Source organism: Littorina saxatilis, linkage group LG10, assembly GCF_037325665.1.
Source record: "Littorina saxatilis isolate snail1 linkage group LG10, US_GU_Lsax_2.0, whole genome shotgun sequence".
Classification (NCBI taxonomy): Eukaryota; Metazoa; Mollusca; class Gastropoda; order Littorinimorpha; family Littorinidae; genus Littorina; species Littorina saxatilis.
Window position 1 is genome coordinate 48491524 of NC_090254.1, and position 13221 is coordinate 48504744.

Sequence of the window (13221 nt, forward strand, 5' to 3'; positions counted from 1 at the left end):
GTGTAAGATATGTAGAAGAATTACAACACCTGGTACACGCGTATAACCATTCGTTTCACAGAAGTATAAAACAGCACCTGTTAAAGTTTGCCTCGCTAATAAAGAAACAGTTTAATAAGTTTTGTACGGACAACCCCAAAAGAAAACACCCAAAGGTAGGCTACAGGTTGGTGATCGTGTGAGACTAAGTAAAACACGACGACTCTTTAAAAAAGGTTATTTACCTGCGTGGTCAGAAGAATTATTTACAGTTAGCAGTGAGTTGAAAACAACTCCAGTGACCGATAAGCTGAAAGACGCTCACGCAGAAGAACTACAAGGTAGTTGTTTTTTTTTACAAAGAAGAACTACAAAAAGTAGGAGAGAAAGAAATGTATTGTATTGACAAAGTTTTAATGTGATGACCCACGGACTAAACCCTGCTTACCTAACGGTGATTACACACACCTCTTTGTTTGTCAGAAACCCTAGAGAGCTCCACAGCCAAATACCCTCTAAAAAGAGTAGTTATGAAATCTTACGGGATCCCGCGTGGAAACCTTAGTGCTAGCTGTTTTAGACAACTTGTTTCTCAGGTAGCTACCAAGACGCGTTGTAGTAGGACTGGGAGAAAGCGCTGCGTTTAACGGTAGCTACACCAAAAAGTCATTCAACTTTTAAAACCCACAACTTGAATTTTCTCTGCCTCTATGTTGCTGGAAAACAAGTCCCTGCAAAACCACTAACACCAGACTTTGAAAACAGACAGTATGTGGGAAGCTTCTTTAGTTTGACCACAGGAACAGGGGTGGGTGTTGGTGACGTCGGTAACAGAATTGTCTATGAAGACTACCCCGGAGGCTATACGCTGTATGTATTTGACCTGTCACCGTCAATGTTGGGTGGAGATCAGATTGAGCTGATGCGCTGTGGGAGTTTGCGTCTGGAACTAAAGTTTAGTGCACCCCTGACAGAGCCTGTTCACGTTATTGTGTATGCAGAAATGGACTCGTTGCTAGAAATTGATCGGAGTAGGCAGGTTATCACTGATTTTACATCATGAATGGTCTAGAGATCTCTCGCCTACTGTTAAGACACCCCTTGGCAAGACGGCCGTTTATGGGTGTTTACACCAGAGACCAACTTCCTTCTGAGATAAATTTACTTCACCCCTCGTCTTACGTCATAAACACAGACCCAGCACATAAGGTTGGGTCTCATGTGAATCCTACTTTTAGTAAGTCCTTGATAAATACAGCGGAACCCCTTTTTGAGACCTCCACAAAATCTGAGAACATCAGGCCTAAAATATGTCTTAATCTGGGGGTAAACCGCCTGACACTGCGAGGCAATTGTCCTTGTTTTTATAAGTCTTTGAGTCTTGAGTCTTTGAGTCTAAATATATAGAGGTAATACATGAACAAAAAGTTTGAAAGTCTTATCAGGGAGAAAGTCTTAAATTGCGGGAGTGTTAATAGAGGGGTTCCATTGTAACCGAATAATCTTGAAGACACAATAGAAGCAAAACCAAACCTTAGACCCTTGAAAACAGGCGTACCAAGACACCGGGTGTCGCGCTTGACAGATGATAAGGATTTAGTGGTTGTTGCAACGTGCCAACGAGCGACTCTGAGGCTTGTCTCTGTGTGTACATATGCCTGTATCGAATATCGACTGATTGGAAACTAGCCTGCTGACTGACTAGAGATCGAAGTTATAGCGCTCTAACATCAATCCCTGACCCAAGTAGGTGGAATCTGTTTTAGATCTGACCCTGCGGCCGATTCCGACCCATTTGTGTGGAAACCAGGCATGAAAATTGTCCGCAAAATCGCGGATTTCCGCAAAAAGGAAATTACGTTTCAGCGAAAATAAAAAATTGTCCGTGGCAAAAAAAAGGTAAATTAAATTATATGTATACTATTGTCTCTCTATTATTTGCTTACACAAGAACTATTGGTCTAAAATGCTAACATTCGTTTTCCTTCCGAACAGGGCTCTGCCCCTGTACCCCGCCGGGGCCTAGGCGGCCCCTGGACCTCAGCCTATTTTCAGAGTTTTTTCTATTTTGGAATTGCCATGCCTGGGAAACCCAGTCTGATTTCATACACCCCAGGTCAGTTGTTGCATATGTCAGAAGATACGGTGGACAAAGGCAATATCATATATGTTAGCATTTCTTTTCATTAGTGTATATGGAAATTTGTATCGGGCAAGATTGCGTTAGTGTGTGTATTTTTGGGAAAAGGTGTCATGTTCATGGAATGAGAAATAGCTTAGAATGAGGGTTGTCCCATTTCTGTCAAGGTGAGGATGTGTGTACAAACATTTTATTTTTTAAGCCATTTTGTGTTCAGTCTTTAAGAACATTTTAGTGTCAGCAGGATGTAAAGCTGTGTGTGTTTATGCGCATGTGCATTTTATGACAGTGTGCATGTATGTTGTTGATCTGAATTTTATCCAAAGTATATTTTTAAACTTTTATTTTTGGATTGGAGTATTAAAATGTATGGTTTTATTGCTTTGGTTGTTAATAGAATTTTTGTACTGTCTTCATTTTTTGTAGCTTTTTATTATTTTGACCAAACTCACAGCTCCCAGATTTATTCTTCTTCAGCTGTGACTTTTATAATTGTGCCAGTAATGCTGTGATACACTCCTCACTGCCATGCTCAAAACAGTCACTTTATATGTACCGTAGTCGTACACAGTTTATAACTGTAATTATTAGCGACTACCACGTGTTGGTCCAGTTATACACATAAAGCCTTGTATCAACAGAAAGTGCAGAGTCTTAGGAAAACAACGGTACCTATATCAATAGTACTGGTCAAGAAACAAAGACGCACACAGCAATATTGAAATCAGTGACCATGACATTCTAGAACAAGTTAGACTCGAACGCTCAAACTCTCGGTATTTTGTTCACAACATCATGTCTTCCAGTTTTTATGTCACGCCTTTGTCTGACTTTCCTATCGAACAGAGGGAAAAAAGAAGACCCCTAAAAGACCTCCTTTCAAGTTTGTTGTTAAACGTAACAATCAATATATGTGTCTTTGTACAGACAAACTTCGGTTTCTCGACATCAACAATTTTCTTGCGCCAGGTTTTAGTTATTCCAAGTACCTCTAGGCGTTCGGTGTCGAAGAGGAAAAGGGTTTTTTCTGCTATGAATACGTCACTAGTCTAAGTACACTAGACGAAAGAGAACTCCCACCCCATGCAGCTTTTTTTAGTAAGCTCAAAAACTCAAATATTTCTGATACAGAGTACGCTTTTTGTCAGCGTGTGTGGACTGAAAACAAAATGACGACTTTGAAGGCTTTTTTTGGTGTGGTACAACAACCTAGACACAGTACCGTTTCTGGTTGCTTTGCAGCATCAGATTAGTATGTACGCTAGTCTGCGAGTTGATTTGCTGAAAGACGGTATTATTTCTGTCCCCCGGTGTGACACTGAAGTGTCTTCAGATACCTACTTTTCACTTTTTAACGAAAAACAAAAAGACGTTCAAGCACTTTTGCGAAAGAACATTGTCGAGGGTCCGTCTATTGTCTTTCACAGATACCACGAAAAAGACAAAACACACATTCGTGGTAATCAGGACAAACCGGTACAGGCTGTTCAGGGATTTGATGCGCTGTATTTAGCTGCACTCATGCAAGACATGCCCACAGAGCACCCTGTCATTCGTAGAAAAGAAAACGCTTTTAAAGCGGAAAAAAAACAGATCCCTACGGTCAGCTAGCTCGGGAATGGTTGGAGTGGGTTATGGATTCAATCGGGTTGATATAGTGTGATATTTATGTACCTGATCATCTAAAAGAACATTTCAGTGAAATGCAGCCTATTTTCAAAAATGAGTCTGTCAGCTGAGAACAGATCGGGGATTTTATGAAAGACTACGCTGAAAAACACAAGCTCTTACCCAGCCAGCAAAATTTTGCGCAGCGAATGCGTGTCGCAGTCGCCAAACTCTGCGTAACAACTGCACTGGACGCATGCGTAACGCGCGCGATTTTGCAAAGCGAAATACATGCGTGACACACTCGTTTTCCCTCAGATTACGCAGACCATACGCACCTCCAGCGCACGCTTATTTGACACCAAGACAAATTCGCACTCTCCACGCAGACGTCACGATTGCTTTACGCATTCTCACGCTATTAACGCGCTCTCCACGCAGACGACACGATTGCTTTACGCATTTAACGCGCTCTTGACGCAGATGTCCTGATCATCTTACGCACTCTCCACGCAGATGTCACGAATTATTGACGCATTCTCAGGCATTACGCGCTTTTTACGCTCTCTTCACGCAGATGTCACAATTGCTGTACGCATTCTCACGCATTTGACGCACTCTCCACGCAGATGTCACAATTGCTTTACGCATTCTCACGCATTTGACGCACTCTCCACGCAGATGTCACGATTGACCTACACAATTTTACGCAGACCACACAACCGCTTTACGCACTCACAAACAAATAATGGGCAGTGCACAACATTGTATTGATCCAGAAAGACAAAGGTCAAGCGTGCAGGTTCGATAACAGAGATGATCATAATTATGTACAAGTTCTAAAACAAAAATGCAGTCAAATAAATTGATTAAAACAAAGGAGAGATTTGAATCTCGCTTATTGCCATTGTGACTTCCAGGTTTTAATTTCACTGCATTTTGACATACCAGCAGCACGGAAACAAAAATGATCAAAATACTATTCAAAGCAGAATTCAAATTGGCAGAACAAAGAATAAATAGAACAAAACCCTGATAGTCATCATCGATACGCCGTAGTACATGCAGTGAAGAATCCAGTATAACTTATAAGAGAGAATTTTGATGTACACTTGTCACTATATCACATTGATGTAAACAAATAAATAAATAACAGCCTAGGCATAGGCAGCAGTGAGTTGTATCAACATGTTTGAATACAGAACAGCAACAAAAAGAGAAAAAAAGTTCTACAAGCCAGCTAATAGTTGAACTTCAGATTACTAATGATATCACAAACAAACACTTAGTTAATGCCCATTCTCCAGGGATCGAAATCCAGTCAATGTACACCAAACTAGGATAACACATACATTTAGAATCTATCACGACTGCATAAAACATTGGTATGCAATTCACAAAGCAAGGAACTTGAAACATGAACATTGACATTAAACATACATATGTGCCCCACACACATTTCGGACAAGGCAGCTGAACGAAATTCAGATGTGGATGGAGCACAAAATAATTAGATGGGGCGGCGTGAAAGCATACTGGGACAAGGAACAAGCAAGAGAAAGAGGATAAGAAGATAAAAGGAAGAACAAACCGAAGAATAAGAAAGAAAAAAACAAAATAAGAGAAGGAGAGAGAAAAAAAAAAGGGAAAAAAAAAAAAAGGAAAAAAAAGGGAGACAATCATATGAATGTGTACCATTTAAATAAAAGAAATTAAAAAAATTACTTTTAAAAAGGAGACATTTCAGGTTTTGATTTGAAGTGTGTTAACATATTCACATATACCAGTAACTTTGCATGGAAAAAAAAAGTTCACAATGATTTGAAGCAAATTCAAATGCCAGAGATTTGTTTATTTGTTGCTTAACGTCCAGCCGACTACGCAGAGCCATATCAGGACGAGGAAGGGGGGGATGAAGGGGGCCACTTGTCAAGCGATTCCTGTTTACAAATGCACTAACCCATTACTTGTGTCCCAGCAGGCTTTAGTAAAACTAAATTAATACCTACTGGAAGATTACCAGTTTCCAGTATGTTAAAATAGGCTTAACCTATCTACTGCTGGACTTACATCAGAACACTAACAGATTAAACTATACATGAATCGCGAGACAAGCGGCAAGAGAAGAGATTTTTGGAAAAAATACAGGTGAATGAGCAAGAAGGCAGAAAAAAGAAAAGAATTCATGAAGAAAAAGAGAGCATGACAGGAAAGAGGAACCAAACATCTACCTAACAGCAAACTAGAAAGCTCCTGCGGTTCCAAAAACAGGAGGGGCCTTTAATTTCATAACCGCAGTGCCCCACTGCGGGAAAATGCCAGAGAAAAAACAGAACAAAACCCTGATGTCATCATTGATAATCAGTGGTACGTTCAGTGAAGAAAAAACAATTGACACAACCTAGACATGGGCAGCAGTGAGTTATCAAGTTTCACCACACAAAAGTAACAACTACAATAATGAAACAAAAGGTAAAATGCCAGCTAATAGTCAAAATTCAGAACAATGATATCAAAAAGAAACACTTATTCAATGCCCCTTCTCCACTGATTTATAAGCACACCAACATGACATAAACTCATAAATTTAAAAAAAAAACATGACATAAAACTCATAAATTAAAAAAAACTTATCAGACTGCGTAAAACATAGGTTTGCCATCTCAAAATGGATGTAAAACACGCAGCTTACTCACAAAATGATAGACAAGTCTCCAGCGGCCAGCTGCTCAGCAAACAAAATAAGGTGGCGAGGATCAATATAATTGAAATGCATTTTTTTTTGCTGTTTCGGAGAGAACTTTGCTTCATTTACCTTACACTGCCTGCATTCAAGGGCTAAATTTTTATCAGGTGCACCAAGACTTACATCTATAGAAATCCAATCATAACGGTTTTAACAGCAAAAAAAAAAGAAGTATATTTCTAGTCTCGCTTCTAAATTCTCAACTCAACTCCAAAAAATAATAAAGAACAACAAAAACCCGCATCATGCATTGTCTCCTTCAAGCTGCCTAGGTTGTTTGCGTTCGACTCCCATAAATGACAAGGAATTGTTAAAACCTTTTCTTTCTATTTGTTCACTTTTTGTTTTCTTCTTTTCTGAACTCTTTATACTTGTATTTTATTCATTTTAATTTAGCCTGAAGGTTTGAGTCGTGTATTAAAAATCGAATATAGTGTGTAAGTGCCCTTGAACAGCTTTTCCAGAATCATGTATTCTATATTTTTAGTATGGGATACCCACAAGAAAAGTTCAAATGCATCCATGCGTCTCCACTGATAGTAATGGTAGTTGAGCACTTCCAGTTTAGTCTTCTGTCGTTCTGACACAACCTAAAAGGGTACATCATGTCTGAACATCATCTGTAGAAGAGTGTGAAGTTTAAAGCTTAGCTTAAATAATGTCCAACAAAACCCCAGACTCTTCTGTACATTACCCATCAGCCACACAGACCTGAACTGTGAAATACAATTACTCACTAGCAATTTCTCAGGCGAGTCAAATCTTACATTCATCAAATTTTTGCAACTAGCATTGTAAATAAGCCTACAGAGATTACAAAGTTCAATTACTGCAAACCAAATCATGAAGGCTCTTCCATGGCCTGTTGTCTCTTTCTTTTATCACAGGCTTCCAAAAACCAGTCTTGAACGGCCGTCTTCAAGGTCTTGACCTGTGGCACCCGTACAGCTTCACGGAACAGCCTCTGCATGACAAAACAAAAAATAACATGAACTTAGATCATCAAACAACTATCACTGATTTGAGAAAAGTCTCAAGTTTATTTCCTGACGCCTGTAAACTTGCTAAAAATCATACAGACACACAAACTTGCATACACACCATACGCTTTTACAACACACCAACTATACTTGAGTTAGGAAATTACAACACATTGTAATCCTTGTAGAAGAGAAGTAAAAAAAAATACCTACCCTAATATTTGTTTTAACCCTTTCGCTGCCAATCAAAACTTGGGTATGTGCATTCCAGACTGCCAGGGAATATTGGAGTTTGGGGTGTAATAATTCACAAAAAAATCTAGCTTCAAACTGGCAGTAGGTAGGTAAGTAAAACCTATGTTGTTTTTAAAGGAAATTGAACCAAGAATCTGTTTTTAGTGTCTAATCATGGAAATGATAATTAGTTTGGCTTATAATGATGTTTAAATATGAACTTTTGAAAAATCAGCCCGGCGCATCTTCCGGTGCCTGTGGATCAAACACAGGTGGCTGTTTTGCTCGCTCCAAGAAAGGATTATAATCACTACCTGTTTCCAACGAATTGTCCGAAAGAAGATCTCCCCCTTCCCCTGTCAGTATCCATAATCATTTGCACCGCCTGTAGCGTCAGTCCGGCTTTGTTTTTCCCTACTAGGGCCCGGTCGACAGTCACCGTTAGCCATTTTGACGAGTCGAGATTTCTCTCCCATACCCTGTCGACAAGGCCGAAAATAGCCTTCAAACGCAAAACCGCGTCACCATTTATGTTTATTCATGAGAATGAGGTATCCTACCAAGCCATTGGCTGCTATTTGTGTGTCAGCAGTGACGTAGCATTTCTGGAAAATCCCGGAACGGAGAAGACGGGTTTACCCGTCCTAAGGCGCTGCGGCTGCACAAGCGCATGACTGGTATACCCGTCATAAGGCAGTCAAGTGGTTAAAGTTACCTTTACTATGACTTTTTCTTTGGGGGCCTTCGGAAATTCATAATACATGTACTGTGACGTGCAGACGCATATGTGACGACATCATACCGTTTGCTAACATCCTTATTTCGTATGTAGTCGAAAATCCATGACACTGACAAATGAGCTCAGGAACTTGGCTTCTAGCAATTTAATGTTAAGCGTAAAAGCTTTGACAACTATCATTCACATGTGAAACATGGCAAATTTAAAATTGATTCCAAAGAACAAAATTTGAGACAGAAATAACTTGTTGTTTTGTAGACATGGATTTTATCTTCTTCCTAAAAGGACCAGGATGATTTTACAAATTATGAAAAACAACTCACTGTCGATGGCTTTTAGTCGCAGCGTACACCATGGTCTCTTTCCCTGCCCTCCCCCAGAGCCCCCTGTCAGCAACCGTGTAGCCTATGGAACACCTTCGTCATCACAGCATCAGTAGTCGTCTTTAGTTCATGTCCACCAACCACACCGAGCTCATGGTCATGGATCTGAAACAAACAAAACAAGCCAACTGAATTCCAAAAATCAAATATTCAGACAGCTCTTCTTCACATACAAACAATTCAATCTGGAAGCATCATACTGTCACCTGGAACAAAAAATCAATAATCGCACTTGCTTTAAAAAAAAAAGTTTTCAGAAGAGCAAATGGTGATTGAGTGTAGCATTGTCATAAAATGTAATCACACACCTCAGGTGACCTGCATCAATCATTCAATACTATCTCACAAATCTTCATTTGGAAAGCACAAACATAGTTAGAAGAGAGCGTCAACCGTGATACTATTCAGTGTGGACAATTTTTTTCTGACCCATAATCCGATGCCTACACAAAGTGAGAATCAGAACTCACAAGAAGGCACTGTTGCATGTTTGTGATTATTTGCTTGAGTGTAGCACTTGCAATTTTGAACTTGAGGAAACAGCGTAGCAATTTCTGTTACATCCCTGAAAACCTAGCAGATGGCAGCTCTGGCCACAGAGCAATATTTGCATTATTTCTCACAGATGCAATGATCACAGAAAACAAAGTGGTGCATGCATTTTCCGCACCCCACATGAGAAAAAGAGGCCCATCATTGTGCGTACCCATAAGCATAGTTTTATCATCAAAATGTGTTGGTTAAATTCACAAATGTGACCAATACGCATAAACCTTGCATGAATTCCCAGGATAATGGGAAACTGGTCATGACTGAGAACTGATGAACAGTTAAGATACACCCGTGAACCGTGATGACATCTGGCATCCTCCAAAAAGCACACACTCAAGGTAACATTTAAAGCCTAAAGAGCGTCTAACAATAACATGTCACTCTCACAAGATCTTGCTACAGTTATCTGGGGAAAATAGCACAGGCATGACTGGTCTGCTTCAACAATAGCATTCAAAGCCACCTACCAGTGATCACTCCTTCGACAGATCCATCATGTGCCTTCAACATCTTCCACACTCAACAGTAAAAAGATGACTCCATCGAACAGTAGCACAGGCTCTGGCTCCACCATGATTCTTTGGCGACCAATTACTAAATTAGTCGCATCAGGTCCATCTGCTCCTGTAGAACCTTCTCCAGCAGCAAGAACTGATGTTTATCTTGCCGCTCTGCTCTGCTCGTAGTCTTGTGTCCGCTGAATGGAAGAAAAGAAGAACAAAAAGTCATTTACATGAAGCAATACATATTTTAGACAATCTGTCGGCCTGAAAAGAAACCATCAGCACTAAAAACCAATCTGAGCAAATGTTCAAAGTAAACGTGACATCTCTATATTTTTGAATTCAGGAGAAGATGAGGAATATATATATATTGCAATCAATTTTTAAAGGGGCATACAGAGTGGCATTTGATGGGGTAAAAAGATGTAGGGACTCAGCAGTTGGAGATGAAAATTTTTGTGTGTATTTACTTCAAGCAGATTTTTTTTTTAGACAGAAGAACAAACACACACTAAAAATCCTTGTTTAAAGTTGAACTGACCTTAACTTTTCCTCCAAACACTAGAACTTTTTGTATTCATTCAAAAATATTCATCAAAAAGGTTAAATTTTAAATTCAATTTTGCAGACTTTGGATGAAAAGTTACTCTTCTCTGGCATCCCGCGGACACAGTTCACACTTTCTCATCAATGAGATGCCTGTGTTAATTAAAAACAAACATCAATAAAACTATTAAAATAAAATAAAAATTTAAATATAAAAATAAAATCGACCAACCGCCCCCACCCGATTTTTTTTCCCTTTGCTGGAAACAATACATTTGTTTCACTAAAACAGTAAAAGAGATCAGCTGAATTTGTTTGACACATCTGGTTATATAACTAAAAGAATAAAACACAAAATAAGCCAAAGTCACAGAACAAAAAGACGCTGTCAGTGTCACTATCATTGTATCAATGACTCTGAATGAGACACTCATTGCTATCGAGCCATACCTGTTCATCTTCACCTTGCCGGGACGGAACGACAGTCTGCGTTACTGGCATCGGTGGCGGTGTTAAGGTCACTGTCCATCTCAGCTTTCTTCACCTTCAGTTCAAACAAGCAGTGAGCACCGTCATACTCAAGTCAAAGCTTTCTGAAAAAATAAATACTTGGAAGTTAAATAGGATCACATTGATTCCCAAACCTAACAGTAACAGTAACACGCAAACATCAAAACTGGAATATTAATTATTAAATATAAGCATCTCAATTTCACTAAATTAGTATATTTATTCTCTCTGTGATGTATTTTTTATTTTTATTTCAAAAAAATCTGTTTTTCAACTTTATCACTGCACACGCTGACACAGCCTCTGCCTGCCTCTCTAGTCTATGCATGCCTCGGGAACAAGGGTAATTTTTCTCTTTTCCGAGACTCAGACACAGAATATTCCACTATGACTATGAGTCTATGTCAGTATGCGGAACTGAAAGTTGAACATCTGTGGAAAAATAAAAAGATACAAATAAAAAAAAAACCAGATATATGAAGAGCCTATTAGTATTACTACTAAAGCTCCTGACAACTGCTGCCGCAATGACTCGACCAGATTAGGAACCAACCAAAGTTCACCAAGAAACAGACAATGAGACATAAAATGATAAACGAAAATTCAGTTTTTATGGTGCCGTGAGCGACCCGCGAATCGGGATTCGGATGGTATTTTCACTCTTCCACAACTCCTTAAAAACAAACCACTGCATCAATCAACTTTATGTTTTTGGAAAAGTTAGTTCATTCATCCATCTTTCAGACAAAACAAACATGAATGAATAGAACAGTGTTCTTCTAGGCGAAAAAAAAATCGAAAGTGTGAGAAATTCTCTCTGCCATCAAACTCGGAAGCCGAAGCCGCGAGCTATCAAAAATTCAAATTCCCAAATCTTTCCTTCAGTTGATCAACTTACCTATTCTTGAAAGAAGTCAATCTTCATTTCAGAGAGAAGGATAAGATTACCTTGCATCCAATAAGCAAGTCAAAAATACAAGTCAATATGAAGAAAAAGCAAAAAAACGCCGATACAATGTGGATTTGACAGACTTCTTGCCAACAGGAAGTTGGAGAAATAAATCAGTCTGACAGACAAGGGAAATAACTTCAATAAATTGCTCTTTTCAGTCAAGGTAACTGTCTCCCCTGAAATTGAACTTTCATAGAGATTTTCTTCCAAAGCAAAATAAAATAAAATGAAAATATGCTGAGAACAAATTTTATGTAACCATTAACATCAGCCTTTATTTTGAGTAGATAATTAGTTTCAAAGTTACTTTAGTTTAAATTTTTTTGTTTAATCTGAATTTTTTTAATGTTTTTATCGTTTTGTTATGGGTGTTCATATAGATTTCAGTTATCTTTTCTGTTCATATAATATTTTTATTATGCTTTGCCTAGATTTTTCCACGACATTATTTTGTGGAAAGCTGATTCCTACAACAATACCAAATCCCCATTACAATAATTATATTACATGCTAAAACAATTATAATGATAATACAAATTAAAATAATCATATTTATTTTAAGATAAAAATAATCAGGATAACAATTAAGCAAATAAATGTTGGTAATAACAAAATGATTAAATAAAAATTAAATGGGAAAACCATTACATAAAATAAAAATATTTTTATTAAACTTTTAAATGCATTTTTTTTTAACCGAAACTGAAAAATAACGGATTGAAAGTTTTTATGCAATTTTTTTTCTAAAAAAAAAAAAAGAAGTTTTTGAAGAAGAATAACTATTCATAACCAAAATTTAAAAGTAAATATTTTTTAATAACATAAAATATAATAAATTATTTCATGAAGTAAATGCATAAACCCACGGTATAAAATTAGGAAAAACAAAAATTGCAATCACCTTTTCATTGAATCCATGCGTGCTAAACACTGCGTGGTGAAGTCGTTTCGAATGCGACAATCTGCGTAAAAGTTGGCGAAAAGTAACGCGCGCGAAGCGAAGGTGTCACGAGGCCGTACGCATCCCCGCATGAAAAACGCAGAAATAACGCATGCGTCACGCAGAATCATGCTGGCTGGGTATCTCAACCACGCCGTACACTTGTAGGGAGTTACCACGGTGAACAAATTCTGCTAGCTACACCCCTCTTGTTTTGGTACGTGCAGCACGGGTTGATTGTTAAAAACATCACGCTGATCGTAGAGTATCAACCCAAAACCTGTTTCCGTCAGTTTGGTGACAGCGTTTCAAACGCAAGACGAGCAGGAGACCAAGACCCATCAAAAGCTATCTTAGCTGAAACTTCTCACTGTATACACTCCTGCTAGACAACTCCGCTCGTGGGGAC

The 13221-nt window shown here is 38.6% G+C and overlaps 1 long non-coding RNA gene across 1 annotated transcript; it reads right to left on the bottom strand.

The window, feature by feature from the left end:
* Positions 1 to 9492: 9492 nt before the first annotated feature.
* LOC138978983 (uncharacterized) lies at positions 9493 to 12570 on the bottom strand. The gene is made up of 3 exons (XR_011459878.1): positions 11819 to 12570; positions 10861 to 11003; positions 9493 to 10058 (listed from the first exon to the last, which is right to left on the bottom strand). It is a non-coding gene; the product is annotated as an uncharacterized lncRNA (long non-coding RNA).
* Positions 12571 to 13221: the final 651 nt, after the last annotated feature.